The 15,345-nt window shown below is 38.9% G+C and overlaps 1 non-coding gene across 1 annotated transcript; it reads right to left on the bottom strand.

The window, feature by feature from the left end:
- Positions 1-1,191: 1,191 nt before the first annotated feature.
- Positions 1,192-1,284, bottom strand: TRNAI-UAU (transfer RNA isoleucine (anticodon UAU)). Its single transcript is given in 2 exon segments — positions 1,192-1,227; positions 1,247-1,284. It is a non-coding gene; the product is annotated as a tRNA-Ile (tRNA).
- Positions 1,285-15,345: the final 14,061 nt, after the last annotated feature.

Below are 15,345 nucleotides of genomic sequence, written 5' to 3'. Positions count from 1 at the left end.
CCTCTTCTATGTTGTCATTTAAGATTGCCCACTCTGATAAAGCATAAAGCATAAAGCACGTAAAACTGAAAGAAAAGATTGTCGTACATGCAAAACTTCTTTCAGCACTCTTGGTTTCTCCCACATACAAGATCCACTCGCCTATAGCAATAAGATAATTTATTAAATTGAAGACTCTGGTGAAATAGCATGGGGTTGTGCTACAGTGAGGATTAACTCTTATGTGGGATTTATACTTGTTTGGATTTTTTTTAAAAACGTAGAAAAACATCAACCGCGGGTGACGCCGGCATGAATGCAACATGAAAGCGGTATGAATGCAGCATGAACGTGGTGAAGTGCGGTGAAGTGCGTGGCATTCGGAAAAAAACCCAAAAAAAGTTGGAGATGTTGGAGAATAAAAGGGGCTGCGGCTGTATAGCAAAAAAATTATTTATTAAATTGAAGACTCTGGTGAAATAGCATGGGATTTGCTACAGTGAGGATTAACTCTTAAGAGGGATTTATACTTGTTTGGATTTAAAAACAAAACGTAGAAAGCTTTTGTTCCACCACCGCCATTCAGATGCAAATTGTGTTTGAAAAAATATTTCTGGCTTGATTGAAAAGTAGAATGTGGCTTTGCTAGGGTGAATTTTAACTCTTACTGGGGTTTTGTATTGAGTTCAGATTTGTTTATTAATCATTCTCAGGAGGTAGGTGGAGGAAATGGAATAACTACAGATTATGAGAGAGGTGAGAAGTGGATTATATATGGTGAGCAAGATATAAATGTGAGAGGTGAATAGTTGGGGTAAGAAGGGGGGATAGGCTGACCCTTACTTAGTACAGATAGACAGGGTGCTCATTAAAGATAGCCTTTTTAGGATATATAAATCTGGAAAAATATGTATCCTCTAGACCCAAATAATGAGTAGCATTGGCTCCACTGGGGTATTTTGGTTTGAAAAAAGGAAGAATATGCTTGGACAGCTCTCATTTTTTAATTTTTTTAAATCATACATCATCAATTACAAATATCTTCTTGCCCACATTGAGACACTGCTTTACATTCGCTCCAATGTAAGCCAAATAGGAAAATGAGGAAATGTTGTTTTTATGTAAAAGATTACATTTAGCAATTTACATCCATAGGCCTTTTATTTAACATTGTATACATTCAAACAATGCTTGATGAAACAAAAAAGGATATGTTCCAGGTGAGGCTTGAACTCACAACCTCGGCATAGCTTAGCACGTACTGCCATATAAGTACCGCGTGCTAACCGATTGCGCCACTGGAGCACATGCCTGTGATGATCTATGTTCTTCTTGCCCCAATTGTCCTCCAAATCTACTCTTTTAATCTCTGACATCCAAGTAAGATCATTTTCCCTTTCCTCCTTTTAACCCCTTTTCTTTTTTTTCTGCCTCAGATCTGTTTCATACTGTACATTGAATGTGGTTAACAAAAATTATTTCTCGTCATTGTTCAAAAACCCAATAGCAGCAACATTTTACAAAGATAATGTTGCTTAAACAATGTGTACAAACAAGTCATGTATTTCTCTTTATGAAAATATTCTCAAGGTTATTTGGTTCATATTTGTTATTTGGTTCATATCAAAAGTTCAGAGACAGAACATTTTATATTAAAATCAGATTTAATGTTTTTGGGGCGTTCAATATGATCTTATAGGGGTCCTGTATGTTTTTGTTTAGCAGATTAAGAATATTGAATACCTAATTCTTGGACATTTTTATTTTGTTGATACTTTTGCCATAGTCTGCATATTCATAGTTCCCTCTAGATACCCAAGAGATCAATGTTGATATCCCTCCACCCTTTGTATGTCAAAATTGATCAAAAAACATGATTTTTTGAGTGAGTTGCAAAGTTCAAATGTGTTGGAATATTTTATTCTATGCTTAAGGCATTTAAAATATCTTTAATATTAACATCAAGCCTTGTTCCTTCATATTTACTTTCACTGTGTGTTATTAAAATATTCAATGTTGTTTTAGCATGTTATCCTTTAGCTTGCTTTGTAATTGGCAAAAAAAGAAGATTCTTTATTCCTCTTCTATGTTGTCATTTATGATTGCCCACTCTGATAAAGCATAAAGCATAAAGCACGTTTAACTGAAAGAAAAGATGGTCGTACATGCAAAACTTCTTTCAGCACTCTTGGTTTCTCCCACATACAAGATCCACTCGCCTATAGCAATAAGATAATTTATTAAATTGAAGACTCTGGTGAAATAGCATGGGGTTGTGCTACAGTGAGGATTAACACTTAAGTGGAATTTATACTTGTTTGGATTTAAAAACGTAGAAAAACATCAACCGCGGGTGACGCCGGCATGAATGCAAAATGAAAGCGGTATGAATGCGGCATGAACGTGGTGAAGTGCGGTGAAGTGCGTGGCATTCGGAAAAAATTCCCGAAAAAAGTTGGAGATGTTGGAGAATAAAAGGGGCTGCGGCTGTATAGCAAAAATATAATTTATTAAATTGAAGACTCTGGTGAAATAGCATGGGGTTGTGCTACAGTGAGGATTAACTCTTAAGAGGGATTTATACTTGTTTGGATTTAAAAACAAAACGTAGAAAGCTTTTGTTCCACCACCGCCATTCAGATGCAAATTGTGTTTGAAAAAATATTTCTGGCTTGATTGAAAAGTAGAATGTGGCTTTGCTAGGGTGAATTTTAACTCTTAATGGGGTTTTGTATTGAGTTCAGATTTGTTTATTAATCATTCTCAGGAGGTAGGTGGAGGAAATGTAATAACTACAGATTATGAGAGAGGTGAGAAGTGGATTACATATGGTGAGCAAGATATAAATGTGAGAGGTGAATAGTTGGGGTAAGAAGGGGGGATAGGCTGACCCTTACTTAGTACAGTTAGACAGGATGCTAATTAAAGATAGCCTTTTTAGGATATATAGATCTGGAAATATATGTATCCTCTAGACCCAAATAATGAGTAGCATTGGCTCCACTGGGGTATTTTGGTTTGAAAAAAGGAAGAATATGCTTGGACAGCTCTCATTTTTTATTTTTTTTAAATCATACATCATCAATTACAAATATCTTCTTGCCCACATTGAGACACCTATTGTATTTGACTGCTTTACATTCGCTCCAATGTAAGCCAAATAGGAAAATGAGGAAATGTTGTTTTTTATGTAAAAGATTACATTTAGCAATTTACATCCATAGGCCTTTTATTTAACATTGTTAACAAAATGCTGTGAACAATTGCTGTGAACAATTGCTTTACTATGCTGTGAATCATTTACCCTCCATCACTATACTCTCAGCAGCACTTTCATATATATTGGATAGTAATACATTTGTAACTGACATCCCTAAGTGCTCTGTGGTTTATAAATCCAAGCAGGACTGCTGTATTTTCACGACATATTTAGTCACTGAGTTTGTAAGTTATATTTATAATTACACGTGTACCTGATCTCATAGGTGCCCCAGAGGGGTTTATACCCTGACTATTAGCGTTCTGTGTCCTGTAGTCTCTACTACAAATTGTTGTTTGAGACCATTCCAACGCACATTCACTGACACAGACGCTAGGTATTGTCAATTTAATTTATTTTTAATGCACAATACACGACGTTTTGGTAACATATGTTTTATGTAAATATATTAAAAGTTAAATTTTAAATTAAGTAGGTGTGCAGTATAGTGAATTCTTTTAGGAGACACATCCATTTTGTGTTTTCCTTCCCCCCTTTTTCTGATTTCTTTGAACTGCAGTACAGCTAATCCTTCATGCAGCTGTACCCTGTACCCCCCTTCCCCACGCACACACACAAGGCTCGCTCAAGGATTTGAACCTCTTATCGACAGACACCTCTCCAGAATCCATTCCGTTTCTAAAGCTTGCCATTGTGTTTTTAATCGTCAGTCCCTTGTCGAGCATCACCTCTCTGCGCCTGCGTGCCTAATTTTCCTATTGTTGGCTTTGAGTCACCCTCTGTTATCCTCTTTGGGAAGGGAGCTAGCTGATGATTACTGCGCATGGCTCACCCATCCACCCCCCCAACCCTTTGAGGCTTTGTTACGGTAACGCTTTTGATAATCCCTTCTCGAATTTGGGGCCTTATGCAGAGAGCATCGTTATTTCGAAATTCGCCATTTTTTGTACAATTTCGCGCAGAAACCGGCAGAAAATGGCGAGTTCCGAAAAACGCGCCATTTTGTTTTTTCAATTGCTAAAACTCGCCTCGCGGCTGGCGAGAACCTCCATCTCGCCATTTTTAAAACTCTCCGAATGCAGAGAGGTGCGAACGGCATAAAGCGGCTGTTCGCGCCAAAAAATGCCGCGATTCGCGCATTTTTGCCGCGCCAGGAAAAGATGGCAAGATGGCGCTCGCCGCCTATAGTAAAGGGGAAAAAAAGGCGCAAATTTGTTTTTACACGTTTCTGAAGCGCGCATCTCGCCAATTTAAACTCGCCACACGCATCCATGTTAAACATAGCAGAATTCGCACTTTTCTGCATATGGAGAATAAAACTCTCCAAAAAAGCTACTTTTTATGAAATTCGCCAATTTTAAAATTCTATGCTCTCTGCATAAGGCCCTTGATATGTAAATCTGATTTGCACAGCACTGTGAAATTGAGAGTTAAAAAATCCATTATCTGATTCATGTTGTTGATGCAGTAAATTACCACCTTTTGGTGTAGGTGTGTGCGGGGGTTGGGGGGTTGTCAATGATTATGATTATCATGAATGTAAAGAAATATTTATTTTATTTTATCAGGGACAAAAAATACAAATATGCAAATAATCATGAATAATACAAAATGCAGTCTTTATTCGGTTCTTCTGTCAGATGGAAATTGAGGAAGTGAAGATCATCGGGAAGCGCAAAGTCATGCAAAACAGAAACACATTTCCTGATGGTGCAGTATTGTGATGAAAATAAAAAAAATTTAAAGTGCGGTGTGCTAAGTACTCACAAGTGTATGGTGAGTGTTGTTCCCATAAAGGTATCTTTCAGGGACAGCCTGTCTACCCGTGGTAGAGGTGGGTCAGTGTATCTAGGTGGATACTGAGGACCTTAGGTAAAAAATGAGGAAACAGACATAGTGCAGACTGTACGAAATATCTATTAAAATTGGTAAGTGGATGTACAATACACTCACAATGTATAAAAGAATAACAAGCGTTTAGATCACATATTGGATCTCTGTGCAAAGCAGCTGTATCAGTCCCCCCTTCGCCTCGGCGTGCGTTTCACTGGTGCGTCTCACCCAAACCGGAAACCGGAAGTGACGTCATCTGCGCTTGGCTCTCTGGGGAACTTCGATCCTTTAGTGGTCTTCTCTCATCAGGGTTCACTCTACGCGTTTCTCCGTATTGCGGTTTCATCAGGAGTGTAATCTGACATGTTCTAAGAGACTATTTATAGGCTGTGCTAGAGTCCCATTGGCTTACATTAAGTATGGTAATCAAATAGCATAGCAGCAGCAGACTTGTAGTTAACAACAATTAAGACTCACATCACACATATATGAGTCTTCCAAAATGACATAAAAATTACATAAAATTACATAAAAATTAAGTACATATGTTTTAATAAAAACTAAATGGCAAACATCTAAAAATACATAGATTAAAATATAAAACTTAAATATGAATCGCCTCATTACAGCTAAGATAAGCAAGTAACCTCTTAATGGACTGAGCTAAATGCAAGTATTTGCTAGTGATAGTAAAATTTAGCATCTAGTGGGAAAGAAGAGAGACATGTTAGAGTCAAAGAAATGGTTTTATATCGAACTCTAGATTTAAGCCTTGAGGATGAATCGTTTTTAGCTCGAACATCCAAAAGGACTCCCTTTTAATTAAATTTAAATCTCTATTGCCCCCCCTCCAGTGGGGCAACACTTGTTCAATAGCTTTAAATGTAAAGCTAGCAGGATTAGAGTTATGTTTTAATAAAAAATGGTTTGACACGCTGTGGGTTGTGATTTTACGTTTTATGTTACCCAAATGCTCTAATATGCGCGTTCTAAGCGGACGTGTGGTTTTGCCAATATACTGTAAACCGCATTCACATTCTGCGAGGTAAATAACAAAACTTGTTCTACAGTTCAAATGCTGCTTAATAGTATAAGATTTTTGTGTTGTGTTTGATTTGAAACTGTGTGAAATTTTAGAATTGTGTTGGCAGGCAGTGCACATTCTGCAGTCATAAAATCCTAAAGGTGGATCTAACCACGTGTGTTTTTTTGTGGGTATATTTCTTAAGGCACTGGGTGACAGATAGTTTTTAATATTTGGTGCTTTCTTATATACCATTTTTACTTTGTCAGCCAGATGTTTCCCCAAAACTGGGTCATTTTTAAGTATCGGCCAATGGGTGTTGAGAATTTTATTAATTTTGCTGGCATCCTTATTATACTGCGTGACAAAGGGCACTTTTATGGTGCCATCATCAATAGATGTTTTGGGGGCAGGTATTAGCATGGATTCTCTAGGGGTACCCTTCGCTCTAGCTAATGCTCGGTCTACCACATTTTTGTTGTAATTTCTCTCGCTAAACCTTCTGGATAAAACTGTGGATTGCTCCTCAAATATATGGTTCTCAGTGCAGTTGCGCTTGAGTCTACGATACTGCCCATACGGTATGTTTTCTATCCATTTATTGAGATGGCAGCTGGATTGGAGGATGTAGTTTTTTGTTTTAAGGAGGTGGATGCAAATAACTACATCCTCCAGTCCAGCTGCCATCTCAATAAATGGATAGAAAACATACCGTATGGGCAGTATCGTAGACTCAAGCGCAACTGCACTGAGAACCATATATTTGAGGAGCAATCCACAGTTTTATCCAGAAGGTTTAGCGAGAGAAATTACAACAAAAATGTGGTAGACCGAGCATTAGCTAGAGCGAAGGGTACCCCTAGAGAATCCATGCTAATACCTGCCCCCAAAACATCTATTGATGATGGCACCATAAAAGTGCCCTTTGTCACGCAGTATAATAAGGATGCCAGCAAAATTAATAAAATTCTCAACACCCATTGGCCGATACTTAAAAATGACCCAGTTTTGGGGAAACATCTGGCTGACAAAGTAAAAATGGTATATAAGAAAGCACCAAATATTAAAAACTATCTGTCACCCAGTGCCTTAAGAAATATACCCACAAAAAAACACACGTGGTTAGATCCACCTTTAGGATTTTATGACTGCAGAATGTGCACTGCCTGCCAACACAGTTCTAAAATTTCACACAGTTTCAAATCAAACACAACACAAAAATCTTATACTATTAAGCAGCATTTGAACTGTAGAACAAGTTTTGTTATTTACCTCGCAGAATGTGAATGCGGTTTACAGTATATTGGCAAAACCACACGTCCGCTTAGAACGCGCATATTAGAGCATTTGGGTAACATAAAACGTAAAATCACAACCCACAGCGTGTCAAACCATTTTTTATTAAAACATAACTCTAATCCTGCTAGCTTTACATTTAAAGCTATTGAACAAGTGTTGCCCCACTGGAGGGGGGGCAATAGAGATTTAAATTTAATTAAAAGGGAGTCCTTTTGGATGTTCGAGCTAAAAACGATTCATCCTCAAGGCTTAAATCTAGAGTTCGATATAAAACCATTTCTTTGACTCTAACATGTCTCTCTTCTTTCCCACTAGATGCTAAATTTTACTATCACTAGCAAATACTTGCATTTAGCTCAGTCCATTAAGAGGTTAATTGCTTATCTTAGCTGTAATGAGGCGATTCATATTTAAGTTTTATATTTTAATCTATGTATTTTTAGATGTTTGCCATTTAGTTTTTATTAAAACATATGTACTTAATTTTTATGTAATTTTATGTAATTTTTATGTCATTTTGGAAGACTCATATATGTGTGATGTGAGTCTTAATTGTTGTTAACTACAAGTCTGCTGCTGCTATGCTATTTGATTACCATACTTAATGTAAGCCAATGGGACTCTAGCACAGCCTATAAATAGTCTCTTAGAACATGTCAGATTACACTCCTGATGAAACCGCAATACGGAGAAACGCGTAGAGTGAACCCTGATGAGAGAAGACCACTAAAGGATCGAAGTTCCCCAGAGAGCCAAGCGCAGATGACGTCACTTCCGGTTTCCGGTTTGGGTGAGACGCACCAGTGAAACGCACGCCGAGGCGAAGGGGGGACTGATACAGCTGCTTTGCACAGAGATCCAATATGTGATCTAAACGCTTGTTATTCTTTTATACATTGTGAGTGTATTGTACATCCACTTACCAATTTTAATAGATATTTCGTACAGTCTGCACTATGTCTGTTTCCTCATTTTTTACCTAAGGTCCTCAGTATCCACCTAGATACACTGACCCACCTCTACCACGGGTAGACAGGCTGTCCCTGAAAGATACCTTTATGGGAACAACACTCACCATACACTTGTGAGTACTTAGCACACCGCACTTTAAATTTTTTTTATTTTCATCACAATACTGCACCATCAGGAAATGTGTTTCTGTTTTGCATGACTTTGCGCTTCCCGATGATCTTCACTTCTTCCACGTCCACGGGATCGAGAGAACGACCCCCCCTCTGGGTTAAGCGGCATTCACATGTTTGTATTAGTATCACCTTAATTATTTTATATGCACTTCTTTAAATAGGAATATAATTTTAGAGCGCCACATTGATATTATTTTTCCAAGATGGAAATTGAGGGCCGGTGGATAATCATGAATAATGCACATTGAAAATAATATTAATGAATAATATATAATATATAATAATATATATATATAATAATATAATTTTTTTCCGTCTTTATCTTCTTATTCATTCTGTGTACAGTACAGTAGTTCATTGAGTGAGGAGAGGTTTTGTGTACATTATGACTGCAGTTTAGATACTGTACACTTAACTGTACAAACAGTTAACAAACTTTACACGATACCCCCTCTCCCCCCCAGTCCATCCTTTTTTTCTGAAAAGACAAGAAAAATTAGTGCAGTTATGTGCATACTGTATTATGGCATTGTGTGCTGTATAATAATGTTAAACTAGTCTATACTGGAACTACTGTATACTGTGACGACTATTAAATACTTTGTAACCAGATGGCTGGTGCTGCTCTCTCAGGAAAGAAAAAAATTGAGCAGTTAGGTGCATACTGTGTTATGGCATTGTGTACTGTATAGCTACTCCATATTGGACAACATTATGCAGTTAGTACTGTCAAACTAATCTATACTGGAACTACTGTATACTGTGACTACTTTTAAATATTTTGTAACCAGATGGCTGGTGCTGCTCTCTCAGGGAAAAAAAAATCTGTGCCATACTTACTTGTACAGTACTATACTACCTTCCTGATGCTTGCCCATTACGCACGATCACAATGGGCAACACAGTCGCAATATGGTCAATATATTTATTGCATCGTTACACGGTGGGTACATCGTTCCAAAAACTCAGTATGCCTTGCGCCAACTCATTCTTTTTGGAGGGTTTCACGACTTTTGGATATGGTCCTTCAGCTGATGCCAGACCATTTTGATAGGATTGAAGTCTGGTGATCTGTCATTGGAGGGGGAAAAAAGGACAATTAGTTAAAGAGATAGAGTACACAGTAAAAACAGTGGGAAAAAATTAAACACGGTTACCGCACTTACTCCGCTGGCGTCTTCACCCAGATGATACCGTGCTCAAGGATATGCGCTGTTGACGCGGTGTGCTTCGGATCGTTGTCCTGGTAGAAACGGTGACCATCCGGGAACTCACGTGTGATGTATTCCACAATCTCAGGCACAATTTTCACTTGGAAGAAAGCTTTATTCATGATTCCTATAACAAGAAAAGAAAAGTGCTCAAAAAACTGCACACTAGTACAGTACAGTGCATAAGGCAAAAGCGTGTGACATACATTTTACTGTACTTTCAAAGATGACGATGAATCCTGGTCCACGCCTAGAGATGGCACCCCACACATGCATCTTCACTGGATGTTTTGGATGCGGCTTCATAGATATGCAACCTTTTTTGTGGAATGCAAAGGTGGCAAATCTCTCCAGCGAAACAGTAGACTCGTCAGTGAAGATGCAATCCTGGAAAGTTTCTCCGCTGTCGATCCATGCCTGGGCCTGGACCACTCTCTTCATCTTGTTAACGTCCCTTATCATAGGGTACGCTCTGTAATGACAAGGAATCATTTTATAGGTACAGTACAGTTTCTTAAACAACACTTTAACCTCCTGTACTGTCCAGTACTAACCTCACATGTCCATATTTCCATCCAATTCTGCGTTTAATCTTCTTTATGCTGGTCTCGGATACAGTGAGATTGTGATTTTTCTGGATTGTGTATTTGACCCTTAAGCCACTCATCTCATCATTCTCTTCACTTATTTTGTCGACCAGAAGAGTTGTCTCCCTACAATGTACAGAAAAACAACCATCCGGTAAGTTACAGTGCAGTAGGCCACAAATACAGCACATCATTTACAGTAAAAATAGTATAAAATGAGATAGATCTACACAATATATAGTTCTATTAATATGCAGCAATATAAACAATAGATATACTGTATTATATACTGTAGTTATATAAATATACCGAAATAACTATAAAATGAGAGATCTACACAATATATAGTTCAATTAATATGCAGCAATATAAACAATAGATATACAGTATTATATACTGTAGTTATATAAATATACCGAAAAAACTATAAAATGAGAGATCAACACAATATATAGTTCAATTAATATGCAGCAATATAAACAATAGATATACAATATTATATACAGTAGTTATATAAATATACCGAAATAACTATAAAATGAGATAGATCTACGCAATATATAGTTCTATTAATATGCAGCAATATAAACAATAGATATACTGTATTAAATACTGTAGTTATATAAATATACCGAAATAACTATAAAATGAGATAGATCTACACAATATATAGTTCTATTAATATGCAGCAATATAAACAATAGATATACTGTATTAAATACTGTAGTTATATAAATATACCGAAATAACTATAAAATGAGATAGATCTACACAATATATAGTTCTATTAATTAGTTACCGTTGGTGTACTCGTGCGTTGTTTGGTTTTTCCGTGTGCATGATAGCACACAGTGGTTGATGGCACAACTAGGCCAGAAGCAGCTAACCAGCATTGGATATCTGCAATTCGTTGTCCGCTCATGTACATTTCCCTAATTCTCATGCTGAGATCCTTTGAAATATTTTTAACAGGCATTTCTGCGAGTAGAAAGAAATACAAACACAAGAATGTATATTCCATGTTTAGTCGATGTGTATTCAATGTGCAGTAAATCCACAAAATGGATGGTGTATTTATACGTTAATTACTCACATTAGAGTACGCCGACTTTCAACACCTGTACCTCGTCGCCATGCATAAAATGTTACACACTTTGCATAGCCCACCACTCGATGAACTTTATCTGAACTTGCCCTTGTCCAGATACTGCATTGTGCCATCTGCTTCCATGGATCAACCCCGATTCCATGGACGCAAGAAGCCACTCGCCTCTGCCGTGCCTATCACACAGAAAAAGCGAAAGGCGGCAGCCGTTTCCAAGCCAAGGGCAAAGCGACAGGCTAAGGACAATAAAGAAAACCTTCTGCTGACCCCAAAGGCTAAGGGTTTTAATACACCTTATTATGTCAAGAAGAAATTCGGTGATGTTCACTCAACGCAAAACAAATGGCAGCCAACCCATCTAACCCGCAGGCCACTTCCTCGTTTATGCTTCGACGACTCTGCCGCAGCTCTCCCGGAAATCTACAGCCATACTTCTCCACTACTCATCCACGACACTGCCGCCGCTCTCCCGGAAACCCACAGCCCATCTTCGCCACTGGTCTTCGACGACGCTGCCACTGGTGCCCCTAAAATCCACGGGTCACTTTCTCCATTACGCTTAGATGAATCTGCCGCTTCTCGCCCGGAAATGCACAGGTCGCTTTCTCCATCCTACTTCGACGACGCTGCTGCTTCTCTCCATTGAACCCCCATCTCATCCTCCGTAGCACCCATCCACCCATTTTTCCACAACACGCCATGCACAAGGACCAGCTCGTTAGACCGCATGCTGAATGGGCTAAGTGTGGATATCCCCGGGAACTCTACTGTGCTGGTAAAGATAGATCTGCTTTTAGAGACTATGCTAAATATGGATCAACGGATGCAGAAGATGGATCAACGGATGGAGAAGATGGATCGACGGATGGAGAAGATAGAGACTGACATAGCGGGGATACATAATTTGCTCGGTGTTCATGCCCCTGTATCCCCGACACCGGAGCAGGAGGGTGGCATGGATGTGATGAAGGGGACCTTCGACCACCTTCCAGCACCAAGTGCACCCCCTCCACCAGAAGAATTTGTGTACATGTATGCCGTTGAGGAGGAGGATAACATGACAACCCCGTCAAGACCACACCAGGAGACAGCACGGCGACCAAGACAGGAGGAAAGCTTCCTCCCAGACAACCTACCCTTGCTCGCCGCCACAAGCACACCCACTCACAGAAGAACACCCACTTCCAGAACCCAACCTACATACGCTTGCATCGATACGGTGCCCGACATCATCCTGCGCGAGCTGCAACCGACACTCAGGGAGAAGTATAGGGTGATGAGTGCTGGTTTACCCCAGAAAAATACCATGTTAATTTTTTATCACCACGTGTCCTACTTGGTATTCTGCGGGTGGGTCTACAATGTAAACTATGGAGGAAATCACGAAGAAAGGGCGCTTCCTGAAAATTTAAGAAGGACTATTGTGGAGGAATTGCGGCGCTAAATTTCAATAACAGATCCTTTAATGAAAATCGTTCGAGACTGCATTAATGGCATTTTGCGCCATACAAGGCATCGACCCTGGAAGGACAATCTGGTGGGGATCGAACTTGCGTGACTGTTCAACTGTTGTTTATTTTTTGTAAATGTTTTTGTAAATGTTTTGACTTTCTGTACTTTAATAAAGGAGATGTTGCGTTTTTTAACTTGTATTAATAAAGAAATGTTTTTCCTTACTGTACACAGGACCTGCACAATTCCAGTCCCAGAGGGCCTCAAACAGGCCCGTTTTTCAAGGTTGTCCTTACTACCAGGGCTGTTTGCGGCCCTCGAGGACTGGAGTTGTGCAGGCCTGACTGACTGTTCTGTACACCATCCTACTGTAAATGTTTTGACTTTCTGTACTTTAATAAAGGAGATGTTGCGTTTTTTAAAATTTATGAAGAAATATTGTTTTTTAATAACACCATACTGTTGTGCTGTACATGTTTTGACTATATGTACTTTAATAAAGGAGATGTTGCGTGTTTTGACTTGTAATAATAAAGAAATGTTTTTCCTTACTGTACACAGGACCTGCACAATTCCAGTCCACGAGGGCCGCAAAAAGGCCTTAAAACCGGGAATGTTTGCGGCCCTCGAGGACTGGAGTTGTGTGCAGGCCTGACTGACTGTAAATGTTTTGACTTTCTGTACATAAATGTTTTCACTAGCAGTAAACCATACACCTGTTGATGTTTTGAATTGCTGTACACTTAAAATGTTTTTACATTGTATTTGTAAAAAAATGTTTTTGTTCTTACTCCACCAATAAAAGAAAATGTTGATTTGTTTTAAATTGTTCCATTGTCTCCTTTTATTCTGTAACAAAATACAGTGTTTCTAGAACATACTGTACAGTACTGTCCAGGCATACTGTACTGTATACTGTAGGCATGCTCAGTACTGTACATCACAAGAGTATTAAAACAATACATGCTGTACGGGTATAGAATACACATATGTACTGGAATATATGTACTGTAGAATAAATGCATACTTTTTATTTTTCAGGTTTATTATACAGTATATATAAAAAAAAGTATTGTATATGGTCTGAAAACAACAGCATACTGTTTCAGGTATTCTATACTAATCAATAACAACGGACACTAAACTGTAGACTCCGGTACTTGTTTTTTTTACTCAGATTCAGCATTGTGCAGGCAATGTAACACAAAGCGATATTATCTATCGAAATCCCTCCATTTGCCATTTTCCGCATGAGATGACACAGTTTTCTTTTCTGAGGAACAAAAAAAAAGTAAAAGTTTTACTGTAATGGTCAGTCAGTCCCCTAAAGAAGTTCCCACAGTCAGTTACACCAATAATTTTCTTGGGGGGTATCTCCTGTTCACATGCGCATGCACCTATGGTCGATGTGATTACACGCATATGCGTTTCAAGAAGGTTCCAATGCGCATGCACCTAGCTTTTCACCAATTGTGCAGTATCTACTGTAGAAGCTGCTCAGCCAATGATATTGCTTACAGGAGAATCGCTTGACTTTTGAATCGCATTGATATTGATATTTCAAAAACAGAATAAAATACGGCAACATTACTCACCGTAGACTTTGCCAATCAGCTGGCACGGAGCCACTGCCAGTCCCGTATTCTTGATCAGACACGTTGTTGACAGGTGACAGCAGTACTACTACACCTGTAGTCAGCTGATGAGGCTGGAAATCGCTTAGGTATATGCAAGCTTGCTCGAATCTGTACGCGAAATCCGGCTCAGGCTGCAGGTATCCGGGCGGGGACAGACAGCAAGGGTTGCCGGTCACCAGGTTTTCACTGACGGTCGGACCGTTATTGGAAGCTGTCGCTGTCGCTGTCGCTCTCGCATTGCTTGCCAGCGACTGACATTTCTTAGTTGGTTTTAACACGACCTTTCTCCTTTTGCAGTCTCCATGATCATAGATACGGGAAAAACCCAGTGATACACACCAATACCCTCCAATAACATCGGGAACAATACAAAAAAAACAGGGATCGCTACATAACTTTTTCCTTATTGCACGCTTCCACACATGAGCAACTGGCGAAAATTTGTAAAAGTCATAGTTTTCGATAAAATACTGATAAATTTGAACTGTTGCCATCTTATCATCTGTTGCATTAATCACGGCCCAAATTAAATAAGCGTACGTTCTGTCGGGTTTTTGGAACACGGACTGCAGTTGTGCACTCATGGCGAGACTCTCAGGACAATAACCAGACCAGAAACTGTGCTTGTCTTTTTTCAATATGGAGAGCCTAAATTGATACATTATTGTAACTTCTTCAGTCCCAAGGCCAATTTACAATGAACCACTGTGGTATTCTTTTAAACACCTGCAAGTCGACACATTACTGAAGCGCATGCGCATTACAATTCATGAATATCTGCCATCTGGCGGATACGCAAAGAATTGCAACCAATTAAATCCGAACCATTATCAATAAACACATCAACCGCGCA

Source organism: Ascaphus truei, chromosome 15 (genome assembly GCF_040206685.1).
Source record: "Ascaphus truei isolate aAscTru1 chromosome 15, aAscTru1.hap1, whole genome shotgun sequence".
Classification (NCBI taxonomy): Eukaryota; Metazoa; Chordata; class Amphibia; order Anura; family Ascaphidae; genus Ascaphus; species Ascaphus truei.
The sequence above is the reverse complement of the archived record's forward strand: the minus strand, read 5'-3'. Positions and strand labels throughout refer to the sequence as shown.